Source organism: Balaenoptera acutorostrata, chromosome 9, assembly GCF_949987535.1.
Source record: "Balaenoptera acutorostrata chromosome 9, mBalAcu1.1, whole genome shotgun sequence".
Lineage (NCBI taxonomy): Eukaryota > Metazoa > Chordata > Mammalia > Artiodactyla > Balaenopteridae > Balaenoptera > Balaenoptera acutorostrata.
The window spans coordinates 82,592,797-82,607,069 of record NC_080072.1 but is presented as its reverse complement, the minus strand read 5'-3'; the positions used below and the strand labels follow the sequence as shown (position 1 = coordinate 82,607,069).

General features: G+C 37.7%; 1 long non-coding RNA gene across 1 annotated transcript in view; it reads left to right on the top strand.

Annotated features, from left to right (window-relative positions):
* Positions 1 to 14,273, top strand: part of LOC130708943 (uncharacterized) — a 30,513-nt gene that overhangs the window by 11,723 nt on the left and 4,517 nt on the right. Inside the window, exon 2 of the long non-coding RNA XR_009009331.1 lies at positions 6,924 to 7,026. This is a non-coding gene — a long non-coding RNA (uncharacterized LOC130708943). The remainder of the gene's footprint in view (positions 1 to 6,923; positions 7,027 to 14,273) is intronic.

The window sequence follows — 14,273 nt, the reverse complement described above, 5'->3', positions numbered from 1 at the left end:
CCTCCAACACCAGCAGGTAGGTCTGGTTCAGACTCCTATGGGGTTACTGCTCCATCCCCCTGGGTCCTGATGCACACCCTACTTTGTGTGTGCCCTCCAAGAGTGGAGTCTCTGTTTCCCCCAGTCCTGTTGAAGTATTGCAATCAAATCGCATTTTCCTTCAAAGTCTGATTCTCTGGGATTTCCTCCTCTTGTTGCCAGACCCCCAGGTTGGGAAGCCTGACATGGGGCTCAGAACCTTCACTCCAGTGGGTGGACTTCTGTGGTATAATTGTTCTCCAGTTTGTGAGTCATCAACCCAGCGATTATGGGATTTGATTTTATTGTGATTGTGCCCCTCCTACTGTCTCATTGTGGCTTCTCCTTTGTCTTTGGATATGGGGTATCTTTTTGGTGAGTTCCAGTGTCTTCCTGTCAATGATTGTTCAGCAGTTTTGATTCCATTGCTCTCCCAAGAGGGAGAGTCACAACTGATTTTTATATATTGATATTGTTTCCTGAAACTTATCCTGAAGTTATTTATTAGTACTAACAGTTTTTTGGTGGATTCTTTAGGGGTTTCTATATTTAAGATTATGTTATCTACAAACAGAACCAAATTTTCTTCTTCCTTTCCGACTTGGATGTTGTTTATTCCTTTTTCTCTCCTAATTGCTCTGAGTAGAATTTCCAGTACTATGTTGAAAAAATGGCAACAGTGTGCAACCTTGATTTCTTCCTGTCATAGAGGAAGAGCTTTCAGCTTTTCACCTTTGAGTATGATGTTTACTGTGAGCTTGTCATATACGGCCTTTATTATGTTGAGGTGCATTCCCTCAATGCCCACTTTGTTGAGAATTTTTGTCATGAAATGATATTGAATTTTGTCAATTTTTTTTGCATCTATTGAGATGATTACATCATTTTTCATATTTCATTTTGTTAATGTAGTGTGTCACATGGATTGACTTGCATATGTTGAACTATCCTTGCATCCCAGAATTAAATCCCACTTGATCATGGTGTATGATCCTTTTAATGTACTGTTGAATTCAGTTTGTTAGTATTTTTTTCAGGATTTTTGCATCAATATTCATCAGGGATACTGGCCTGTACTTTTCTTTTCTTCTGGTATTTTTATCTGGCTTTGGTATCAAGGTAATGTTGGCTTCCTAAAATGAGTTTGGACGTGTTCCTTCCTCTTCTATTTTTGGGAGGAGTTTGAGAAGGATTGGTATTAATTCTTCTTTAAATGTTTGGTAGAGTTCACTAGTGAAACCACCTGGTTCTGGACTTTTCTTTGTTGGGAATTTTTTGAATACTGACTCAATCTCCTCACTAATAATTTGTCTGTTCAGGTTTTCTATTTCTTCATGATTCAACTATGTTAGGTTGCATGTTTCTAGAAATTTGTACAGTTTTCTAGGTTATCTAATTTGTTGTTCACTGTAGTTTTTTATAACCCTTACTATTTCTGTGTATTTTTTTTTATTTCTTGCATTTTTAAATTTCATTTATTTGAGTCTTCTCTCCTTTTTTTTAAAGTTATTCTAGCTAAAGTCTGCCAAATTTTTTCCCCCAAAATATCAGCTTTTAGCTTTATTGATCTTTCTACTGTCTTTCTAGTCTCTATTTCATTTATTTCTGCTCGGATCTTTCTTATTTTCTTCCTTCAACTAACTTTGGGCTTAGTTTCTTCTTCATTTTCTAGTTCCTTGAGATATAAAGTTAAGTTCTTTACTTGAGATTTTTTTTTCTTTCTTCTTCTTCTTCTTCTTCTTCTTTTTTTTTTTTTTTTGACTCTGTTTTGATGTTTGTACCTTAGGTAAAACATCCACCTCTCTTTGGCTTGATAGACTGGCCTCATATAAGAGATGGACCTCTTCAGTCAACCCAACCTGAGCTCATGGGTGTCCCTCAAACCTTTGTGATTGTCCAAGCCACCATCTTTGCTCTTAGTGGCTCCCAGTAGATCAGGATGGGTCAAGACCCTTCAGTGTCCCAAAGGCATGGGAAAATGCCCATATGACTATTCAGGCTCCTGGAGGACTATTGATTGCCTGACCCTTCTGCTCTCCACTGAAAGCAAATTTGAAGATTGACTTTAGTCAGGAGATGGGAAAGTGAGGGGTTAGATATGCAATGTAGCCCCTATCAGGAAAAAACTAGGTGCTGGTTGTTTTTGCCTCCTTACTCTGTGTTAAGCCAGGTGGAATAGTCACTGGAATTGCTTGTGTGCCCAAATAGAACCACGTCTTTGTTTTATGTGGTCTTGGGGAACTCATGGAATGTCTAGCCTCATCATCTCCCATAGGTAGGTGATTTGGGAACCAGTCCCTCAGGTAGCAACTGTAACAGTTGGGGTGTGAGATGTCTGGACAAGCTCTTTCCATGGAGAAGCTGGAGGTGTGCTTTTACTGTTGGAGTGAGCAAGGGAGAGATAGTGGGGAACATGCTCACCAGCTCTTTCAGGCTCTTGGGAGAATCCCAGTCAGCTCCCAAATGCAAGTTGATTAGGAGCCGGCAACTCAAGCAGTAGCTGGAAGAGTACAGAGTTATATTCCTTCCAGGGAGAAATTGGGAAACGAAGATGGGCATTTTGCCTGCTCCCTCTGTGCTGAGTCCTGGGGGGATAGCTTCAGCAACTGCTTGTGTGCTCATCTGAAAACTGTTTTTGTTGTTTATTTGTTTGTTTAATATGATTATGTGGTGCTTGTAAATGCTGAACTCCATTTCCCATCAGAGCTAGGTAATTTGGGGTCCCCTCCCTTGGGTGACAGCCATAAAATTTAGATGTGTGAACAAGCTCCTTCTAGGGTGAAGATGGCAACTTGGTTTTATTGTTGGAGCAAGCCAGAGGGAGAAAGAAGGTGGGGGAAGTGCCCACTGAGTCTTTTTGGTTTCAATCAGCACCTAGTTGTAGTCTGATTAGAAGCCAAACCCTCGGGCAGTAGCTGAGTAAATATGTAGTCAAACCTCTTCTAGGGAAAAGTAGGGAGGATAGGTATTTTTGTCTTCTCCCTCTGCACTGAGGCCAGGGAAGATAGCCTCATGGAGTTTTCGTGCACCCATTTAACAGCTGATTCTTTGTTCGCTATAGCCCTGTAGTCAGGGCTATGTGATTTGAAGGTTCATCCCTAGGATGGCACCCTTAAATGATGCGGCACTAGATGTGTATTCCAGTCCCTTCACTCCTCAGAGAGAAACTAGGTGTTGGGAGTCCCCTCCCAGTTGTAAGGCTCTGTGCTGGGAGTGGGTTTATGGCAAGAGTGTGTTCTAGCCTTTCCTACCCATTTCAACGTGGGTATTTTCTCAGTTGCCTGATGTGTAGAAGTAACTCAAGTAGTTTCTGGATTTCTCTCAGAAGGAATTGATCCATGTGTAGCTGTATATTTGATGCATTTGTGGGAGGAGGGAAAGTCAGGAGCCTCCTATATCACCATCTTGGTGCAGTCCTCTTATTGATTTCTAATAGTTCTAGTAGTTGTACATTCTAGACACTAGTACTTTATTGATTACATGTTTGGTAATATGGCTTACATTTTCACTTCCTCTATAATATGTTTTGATGAACAGAAGCTCTTCATTGTCATGAAGTAGACCTATCAGTACTCTCCTTTATGAATTATGTTTTTTGATTTTTATTTAGAAACCCTTTCTTGCAAAACCTAGAAAAATATTCTCCAATGTTTTCTTCTAAAAATTTGGAAGTTTTGACTTTTGTATTTGAATCAGTAGTCAAATGAGAACTAGCTTCATATGAGTTTTTTATTCTTGCTCTTGTGGTCAATTTGACTATCCTTGCATCAAAGGATATCCTACCCACTAGTCCTAACTGATATAAGTTAATAACTCTTGATTTTTGGTGTGCTAAATTCCCCCAGTGTATTCATCCTTTTGGATATTCTCAGCCCTTTGTTCTTCCATATAAAACTCTGAATCATCTTATGAATTTTCTTTAAAAATCTATTGGAATTTTGATCAGAATTTCACCATGACTATCAATAACTCTTCAAAATTTGACATCCTTAAGATGGAATTTTCTTATCCATGAATGTGAAACATCTTTAAATTTATTAAATATTGTTCAATGTTTTTCTTTAAAGTTTTATAATTTTCTGTGTAGAGGTATTGTACATGTTAGATTTATTCTTTGATTTGCTAGCTTTGTTGCTTGTGTTAATGGTGTCTGTGCTGGGGGTCTTCAAGACGTCCCTCATGCTTGAAGGACTTAAAATGCTTAGAAGCTATTGTACTCATAGTTATGGTGTATTACAGCAAAAGAACACAGATCAAAATCAGATAACAGAAAAGGCACATGAGGCAAGGTCCAGGAGAAGCCAGGCACAGGCTTCCAGGTTTTCCCTCCCAGTAGAAAATATTCAAACTGAAGCACGAAGAAAAAAAAAAATAGTACAAAAAAGCAGTAAAGACATGTAAGACATAGTGAAAACATGTAACATGTTAGGTGATTGGTGACCCAGAAGGAATAAAAGAATTGAAGAAAATACCTTATTTTTTCTATTTACTGAAAAAGTTTCTATACAATTGGTACTAGTTGTTTGATAAATAATTGATAGGTTTTTCTGCACAGTTGTATCTGGTGTTCTATTTATAGGAGGCTTTTAAACTATGATTCCGTGTCTTTAATAGTCATAGGACCATTGACATTTTCTGTTACTCTAACTGTAGCCCATCTTATATTTTACACTCATTATCATTTAGTTTTAACTATTTTCTATTCTCCATTATAATTTATTCTTCGATTTGGAGATTTTAGAAGTTTTCTTTTAAACTTTCAAGGATATGGAATTTTCTTAGTTTTCCTTTTATTACTGATAGCTAAATTAATTTTCTTATACTCGAAGAATGTGCTACTGGATACTGACTGGAAAATTTAAAAACTGTTTTTGTTTTAATATGTGATAAATTTGGGCAGAAGTTTCTTGTGTACCAGAAAGAATTGTCCAACAAATAGATATGATGTTTTTATATGTCCATTAGTTCATTTGTGTTACTTGTGTTTTTTATATTTTTTGTAGCATTGCTGAGTTTTGATCTGCTTCATGTATTGATAACTGATATAGATAGGTTGAACTTTCTTACCATGATAGTGAATTTACCAGATTTTCACTGTAGCCTGTCAATTTTTACTTTATATATTTTAAAGAAAAATTTTAGGTATCCATAAGCTCTAACATTGAAATTATTTTATCTCCTGGAAAACTGCACTTTTTATCATTATGGGCTCACTCTCTTTTCTAGCAATTATTTTTGCCTTAAAGTCTATGACCAGCCACACCAATTTCTTTATTTTAGTATTTATGTGGTGTATCATTTTTCATTCTTTCAACTTTTCTCTGTTCTGATTTAGACGTACCTCTTAGAAAGAGCACATAGTGAGACTGTATCTTTTTGTCCAGATTGACAAGTCCTGTCTTTCACTGAGACAGTTATTCTGTTTTATTTATTGTAATTATTTGAATTCATTGATGTAATCTTATTTGTGTCTATTAAGCTACTTTTCATAATTTTAATTTTCTTTTTCCATTCTTCTTTTGGATTGATTGTTTGCTTTTCCCCCTTAATTCCTTACAATTTGAATATTAAACACTCTATTTCTCTTCAAGTGTTTATCCTAAAACATTTTGGTGCTCATTTAACTTTATGAGATCTAAAGTTAATATTTTTGTCCTTTTTCAGGAAACTAAAAGAACTTTAGATTGCTTTAACTCCTATCATCCTCCTCCCATCTTCAATACTATTGCTATCCCATAACTTAGTTACGTTTTCGTTTTTCTCTGTAAAGCAAAAATTGTTTTTGCAGAGTTCATATTTGTTTTGATTTACCACAGGATTGTATTTTTAAGCTCTGTATTCCTTCTTTTATTTCAGACCTTTTTTGTGTATTCTCTTCCTCACCCACCCAAAAGTGCATGTCTACAAATCACGCTGTCTATCTTCCCTTGAATTCAGTGGACTAATGGACCTTTTTTTTTTTTTAAATTATTTATTTATTTAGTTAGTTTTGGCTGTGTTGGGTCTTCATTTCTGTGCAAGGGCTTTCTCTAGTTGCGGCGAGCGGGGGCCACTCTTCATTGCAGTGCGCGGGCCTCTCACTGTCGCGGCCTCTCTTGTTGCAGAGCACATGCTCCAGACGCGCAGGCTCAGTATCTGTGGCTCACGGGCCTAGTTGCTCCGTGGCATGTGGGATCTTCCCAGACCAGGGCTTGAACCCATGTGCCCTGCATTGGCAGGCAGATTCCCAACCACTGCGCCACCAGGGAAGCCCTGGACCTTTGAAAGTCAATTTATGGACCTTAAGTTAAGAGCTCTTGACATAACTAAAAATGATCTTTAATAGTGTACTTTTTGGTGTCTTAATTCAAATAAAAGGCTTTTTTGTCCACAAAGCTGTTATTTGCAGAACCAGCTAAAGAAAAATTCAATGGATGGATTAGGTTGTTACTCCCATAACACTAGTCCCTTGAAAGGAAGACCCACCAAAGGAACACTGGGTCCCACCACAGGGTAGGGAGATTCCTGGAGGATTCCTCTGCACTGCCAAGAGCTGTTCTCTTCCATTCCTGCTGTTTGCCATTGGCAACACTTGAATACAACTATGGGACAAAGTAATGGTCTCTGAATTCCTACTATACAATTTAAACAGTCTTATGGGTCTAGACTTGTGGGACTAGGGAAGTAGCCTGTGGCAATAACTAGACTGTTGTTTTTGCTTATTAGGTCATTCGACCTACCCTGCATCTTTCTAGAATGTTGGAGTTCACAGCCTATGCCAACTCTTGATCAGCAGAGGCTACATGCATCCAGATACTGTGTAAACATTAATGGGCAATGGTACAGTTTAGTATTCTGAGAGAACAATCATATCCACCATCCAAATAGCTGAGTATATTTTTCTAAGGCAAGGAACTGTCTTACAGCTGATTTTATGATTGAAGAAAACAGGAAAAATAATGTGAAAAGAGAAGAAACTCCAAGGAGAGAAGAATGCAAGCTATAAGTGGTGTCTAGGAGGGCCAAAAGGTATGCTTATGTATTTATTATTCAGTAAAGTGCTGACCTGAATATCAAGACTTTGATCTTATTAGTGGTTCTAGTGCTAGCAGGGTGGTAGACTAAGGACAGCTGTGTGGGGTACTGAAAAAACATGGGCTTTGAAATCACATGAGTCTAGGTTCAAGTGCTGGCTCTAGTATTTGTTGGTTTTGTGGCTGCTAGTAATTGCTCTAGCATCTCTTGGTCTTACTTTTCCAATTTGTAAAAGGGGGACAAACATATCTATCATGAGTGTTATGAAGATTAACTATAATGAAAGTAAAGGACTTTCAACACCTACCCTATGAAACACCCTCAATAAAAGGTAACAATTATCATTGTGTGACATTAGACCCATCACTGAATCTCTGTCTCTCTACAGTTTTCTAATTTATAAAATGGGAACTTAAAAAAAAAATCTCCTCTATTTATCTTACAAAAAAGCTGGGGAGGTATAAATGAGCTTGAGCACTTTGGTGACATTTTGGACAACTTCATTTAACAGAGTTTTTTAAGAATCTTGCCCTCACCTTCCCACTTCCCCCAAAAAACATCAAGTTGGATGTAAATGAATAAGCTGGTCTTCTTTAAATAATCATTCATTTCACCCAAACCTTAAAATACTACCAAATTTGACTATTTCTTTGGTAATTTTTCTCATATTTTTTATGGATATAGTTTCCCACATTTCATTAAAATATTTCCAGTCCAAGCCAGAAACTATAAAAAGAAAATATTTGAGGGAAAAAATCTTCCTGTGTAATAGTTGGTTTTCTTTTACCTCTTGAAAGTCTGTGTATATTTGAACATGTCAGCGAATTACCTGCACCCCATGATTTTCCTCATTGCCTCTCACAGCCATTGTAAACTACCCAGCCTGGAGTCAATTTCCCTTTGTACAGTTCTACATTTGCTTCAGGTTTCGTGTTTGCATTTCTTTTCAACTGAGTGTTCCAGTTTCTTCCCTTTAGCTGCTATGGTCAGGCAGTGTCTGAGATAGAATGAAAGGGACATTATAGCCAAAAAAATTCTGTCCCGAGCAGGGTTTGTGCCCAAATCCCTCTCTGCTCTTTACCCTGGTGCACAGAGCTGGAAAATACAGCAACCTCATGATCCCTGTCGTCCTCCCCCTTGAGCCTGAGAATGCAGCCAATTCTAAGCAACCAGCTCCCACCCTCTTGTTCCCCTGGACCACTGCCTGGCCTGTCTTCCTTCTCTAGAGACAAAGGCATTTGCTACAGAAGGCACACTCAGCCCCAAATTATACTACTCCAAATCCTGTTTCCAAAGTAGAATAAAGATAACAAAAGAAAAGAAAAAAGAGAAAAAGAACCCAAGTTGTTTTCTCTACCTTTTTATCTTGTTCATTTTTGGAAACAAGGAATGGTGTCTAAAACGTAAAACAGCCATTCAATAAATATAGTTGAATAAATAGACAATGTAAAGTAGAGGATGAAGTAGTGGGTTTTCTAAACCCCAACTATGGTGGATTCTGTGCACTGGATCATTTGGCATCCATTCCAATCTCATTCTTCTGTGTCTTCACAAAATGTAGAGGCTGGAAAGCTAAAAACTGCATTTCCCAGATTTCCTTGCAACTGGAGTTATAGATGTAATTTAGGTTCTACCAACCTGGTAAAATCATATGAGATTTGAATTTGAAACTCTGTTAAGTGGGGAGTTAAGAGGCATTTGTTTTGCTGATGTAAACTGTGAGATGCAGCTTAAAACTGTGGTTAGCAGCTTCCTAATTTGATGGCTTGCTACAGCTCAAGTGGAAGCTTCCCCATCATTGGTAGAAGTTCCTGGAAGCTCAAAATACAGCCAGCTTCTATAACATTTCCAATGATTTTGTAAGTCACCCAATACATCATAATAATCTATTTTTGCACCAACTATTGTCTGCAACCTAACTATTGTAGCATATCCACTGAAATTTATGACCTCTTTCACCACCTTACACCCATTTTTAATTTTTCCTTGTACAATGCCTGCCTTAATGGCTGGTCTGAAACATATTTTATTGTATTGGACTTAGAAAAATAAACAATTGAATCTTTCCATTCATTCAGTCAATATTTGTAATCAATATTTTCCCAGAGCCCAGCAGCTTCTGGGTACAGCAAATGATACTTGGATATGAATATGTAAATTTCACTATTTCATTACTTCAACCTGTTTAATGCAGGACCTTACACCCCCCGCACCCCCCATTAATACTTCCTCTAGTCTGTTTCTTTGTATTTTGAATCCTCAGGCTTTTCTTCTACCTGGTGGTGAACAGTCCTCTTGTGTTCTTCCAATATGCTGTTTTTATCGACATCTGTCTTCCTTGTCACTTGAGGATAACATCCTCCATACGACCACTGCTTTCTACATGTGAACACTGATTCTTGCCAAGTCTAGGGTTTCCATGGGCTTCCAAAGTAGCCAGTTCTCAAAGTGCTATAATCCCTTTAATTATCACACTGTTGGAACAATAACTGCTCCAAGAATAAATGAGAGAATGCCTTTCTCCTTTAATCTGTGACATGATGTGTGACCAAAGCAAAATGACTTAAGCCCCATGTCTTACCATAACCTCCTGAAAACAGCTCCCTTCTCTGTAAAAGGATGAAATTTATGCATGAAGTTTGACAAGGGAATATATATACCAGCTATTCTCTGGTGCCTTCTGTCTTCTCTTCTTCTGAGCTTGTGCCACCATCTTCTCCTGCAGCCTAAAGTAAAGCCCTTAAGACAAAAGTAAATATTATCTCAGGCCCATCTCTCTTTCATAAACTCCAGCAAAGGACAAGGTGTAAAACTTAAATCAGCATCATTCACTATTTGAGCGTCTACTTTGTGCTAGGCACCACTGATCCTCAGGTGAATTATACATGATTTTTACCCTTTAGGAATTTGTCATCTAGTGGAGATCAGTTAAAGAAACCACCTTCAAGATGTACTATATTGCATATTAGATCAGGAAAACCCTTACATCCAGGAAGCGCCTGTCAGATTTGAGCCTCCGAAAAAAAACAAAGAAAGTTAATTTTCTTTACCCTGTTATTACCTTCGAAGTAAGCATATCTAGCAGAGAAAAAAAGTTTTTAAGCACAAAACCTGAGAAAATAGATTTAAAGTAACACTACCTTTCAATGCAAGTGGTTAGGCTGTCTGAGATAACACAAAAGATGGTTTATCAGGTCAGACTCTTGTGAATTTGACATCCCATGCAGATTCAAGCTTTAATAATAATTTTAGGGATACAAGTAACCACAAAGCAGAGCCAAAGCAGAGAGTGATTCAGGACCACGACTGTAGGTCCCCAGGCCCTTTCTTACTGCATGAAGTTGTGCTTTGGTTCAGATTACCGTAGGAGGTCTCTGAGTTGTGTATGCAGAGATATTACTTACAGAGAAAGGTGTTATTTCAGTCATGAAACATCTCCATTTTATATTCAGATAGGTATTTAAAGCAAATGACATTTCCAAGGAATTATACCTGATAAATTCATGTATTCTAGGTTTGTTTTCCATAAGTAATCCTGGAGACATCAGATATATTTTGCTAGAAGTCTTCCTTTGATAAAGACTCTCTTGCAAGTAAATATTATTGTTTTCCAGGAGTTCTGTCAGCTAGGTTACCTTTTTTCTTTCTTGGAGGCATCTCCTCAATCCCACCACAAGCAGAGAGAAAGAATTGGAGACCTGTTCCTTATTTTCTTCTCCCTACATACAGGACTTTCAAATCAGGTGGCCAAAGACACATTCTGCTGTGCTTCCTGGAGTTTAGGGATAGAAGAATTTGGAGCTCATGCTCAGAAATGCCTAAAAGTAAGAGGCTACCTAGAGTTGGCCCAGAGGGGAAGAAGATGATTCAGAGGGGGAGAGTTATACTCCCAAAGGCAGAAGAAAAACTGGACTTGGTTGGACTCAAAGGAGACATTACCCAAAAGGGAAAAGATGCTTCCAACAGAGGGATCCTGTGTGGGGTAGACTGCCTGAAGCTGGAGGCTGAGGGGGATGCCATAAGAAACCAGCTGAAGAAGTATCAAGGCATCATCCTCAGAGAACTTTAGGTACAAGATCTTCAATGGTCACCGTTCTAAAAATCCACCTCTCCAAGAGTAAGGGTTAGTATTTGGACCTCTGTTGTGTGCAGAGGGCTCCAGAGTCAGATACACAGCTGTTCCAGTGAGATACAATCCTCCCCACCCCCTCCCTCTCTCCTCCAACTCTGTAGAGCCAGAGGCAGCTGATGAATGGACAAGGAGCCGTGGGAGAGCAAGTCTGAGGAAAGAGAGATTGTCACACCCTCCTTCTTCACCAGGTCAGGAGCCAGCTGCGGGCAGGGAGTTTTAAATCCATGAGACTTTGATGATAGATATTAGAATGATTAGGATTTTTACATGATTGGTAAATACCTGACTGACAGTGTTATGGGAACTGTCTAAGATTTTATCTAGTTAAAGAGAGGAAAGAGCCTGCAGAGGGGGTTCAAAACAAAAGGTTTGAAAAATAGTAAAACTCTGTGCTTGCATCTGAGCAAGTTTTGATGATCCAATAAATGAGTTATACGTGCACACCAAAATATCCTTGATTCATTGTTATTTGTGTACAAGGGGTGTGTGTGTTTACGTGTGTGTATAATCTGTGTGTGTACATAAGTTTTCCTTGTTTATTCCCCTTGGTGGTAGTGGGAATTAATCAGTAATCCACACCATGCTTGAGAAACTATACAGTTCTTTAGGCAAGAAGGTGTTTGGGAGAGAAACTGTATTTATTAATGTAATATGCAATTTATTCTCCACTTATGAGAAAATGATTCTTTAAATGAGAAAAAAAGTGTTCCTTGCTTAAAAATAAATGCTGGATAATTTGACCTTTACCTGAGGAAACTTTACAGAGCTCAGTAAGCATTAAGACCCTTCCTGATGCATGAGTATTATCTTTTTTCACAGGTAGGAAAGAGCAGAAAGGATTCAGTCTGAAGATGATTTGCCCCAAATCCTCAGTCATCTTCAAGAGAAATAAAATCTATCGTTTCTTTGACTCTAAAAAATGTGTTTCAAAGAGATACACAAACACTTTTCTTTAATGCAAGTTTGATAAAATGCTATGTTTAGGTTTATTTTCAGTTGTCAGTTTCTCTTGGGCTTCTTTTGTTAAAGAGCTTTGATTCACTTTCTGCATCAGAGTCAACCATCTGCATACAGGTATCTCTCACTGGAACAGGCTCCTGTCACTTCCATTTTGCTGTCACACTTCCTATAAGTGCTCAGAGAATTTCAACATAAAATGATTCCCCTGTTCTCCAAGAAGAAAGTAGAAAAATCTATGTAGGGAGTAACAGGAGTTCTAATTATTTCTGTAGAAATTGACCAAAGAAGTAGGCCCAAATAATAGGAAAAAAACCCCAAAACACCTGATTTGCTAAATCTCAAAATTGATGATTGATAAAGGGCTGATGGCTGTTGATGTAGAAGGCTTTCATTTGGATTTATCTGTGAGACCCCATTGATATCAATATTGACTAGTAAGCAAGGATGCAAATTCTAAAGATTAAGAAAACTGACAATTTACTTTCTTCAAAACAATACAGTATAAAAACAAAAACTTTAAAAGTGTATATATTTAAAGAAAATACTTTCAATCTAATATGTTATGAGAAAAAATTAGAAGAAAAGTGATAAAGAATCAATGTATTCTGCTTATTTTTATCCAGTAGTCCTTATCTCACAACTTAGAATTTCATTTTTAATATATTGAACACGTTAAAGGGAAAGAATAATTATATATCAGAATAATTATTATATCAGTTTCCAGGTTCTGCAGTTTTTCAGATTATTTTTTGTAACAATTAATATCTTTTAATCCATAATATGGACATTCCACAGGAGAAACTTTCATAAGAACTTATTGCCCAATAATTAAGTATACTTTTTCAGATTCAAACTATGGAAACCCTGAAAAAGCTATTGTGCAAGGCAGAACTTTTGGTTTTTGATTAACAGTGAAGCAAATGCGATTGAAGCAGATTATAACATGTAATCACATATTGGCTGAACAGATGCTTAAGAATGTAGCATCTGAAGCTCCCTACTTATCATTCACAATGCAAATTTAACAACATACAAAGTCTCGAGAGAAAAATACATTTTTGTAATGTTATAATCTCTGTGTCTATCATAAACACTGGAGCTTCCTTAAAAAGTGGAAAATGTTTAAATGATCTGTTAAATAAGAGGTGATGTTTTAATAAAGTAGGACATTGGCTAGATGAAGCCTATACATCTGGCTTAGTTTGAAAGCCACTTTTACATCTTCCCCTATTTGGATCCTTTTATTTGCTGATGGCATTGCATTCACCCTGCCATTTCCACAAACACACAAAAAAAGCATCTCATCCATTTCAAATCCTGTTGACTCATGGGGAAATGCCCTAGATTTTTTTTCTCACATCCAGATGCACTGTAGTACTAGTTGCTTCTCTTCCAAAAAGAGTTGCACAAATGTTGAATTTTGATATAGGTAAAAAGAAGAACAAGCTTAAAATTATTTTGCCTTCCCTAGAGCACTGCATGTGAACTAGATTACAACCTACGACTCTTTGCTGTGCGGAGGAGAGGTCATAACAAGAATGAATGTCACACTGTCCTAGCCCTCCAGTTCGATGAGCCATGAAGTGCATACACTGGACATGCACACATACATTCACTAAATATCCATGCTTGTATGTCTATCTGTGCATTTATAATACGTGTGTCTCTATATGTGTCTCACAGAATTAATGAACTCATGTTTTATTCAATGGTTATTATAGATTTGCTTGGAAAGTTTTCCTGACACTGCAGCAACCAGGTCTTCTCCATTTCTACAATGCTCAGAAAACCTTAGGCCAAGACCATAATTATGGAAGTCCCATGTACAGTTAGTAGAGTGTTAACACTCCCAAGGAAAGAGCATTCATTTACTCCTTCAGTATTATTTCTTGAGTGATCCTTTTGTGCCAGATGCTGATTGAGGTCCATTGTGAGCAAGGGGACATGCAACACTGTAGAGGGGGCACCCAAACCCTGATTGAAATTATAATACCTAAGCACTGAGTTACTAGATGAAGTCATAAGCCCCCAGTCAACCCCACAGGAAAATATGAAAAAAAAGGTTACAGCAGATCAGGATAGCAGGACTAAAGTATCAATAATTTTCTAATCATCCTTGATTACAGAATGCTAAACAGTCTATGCACCA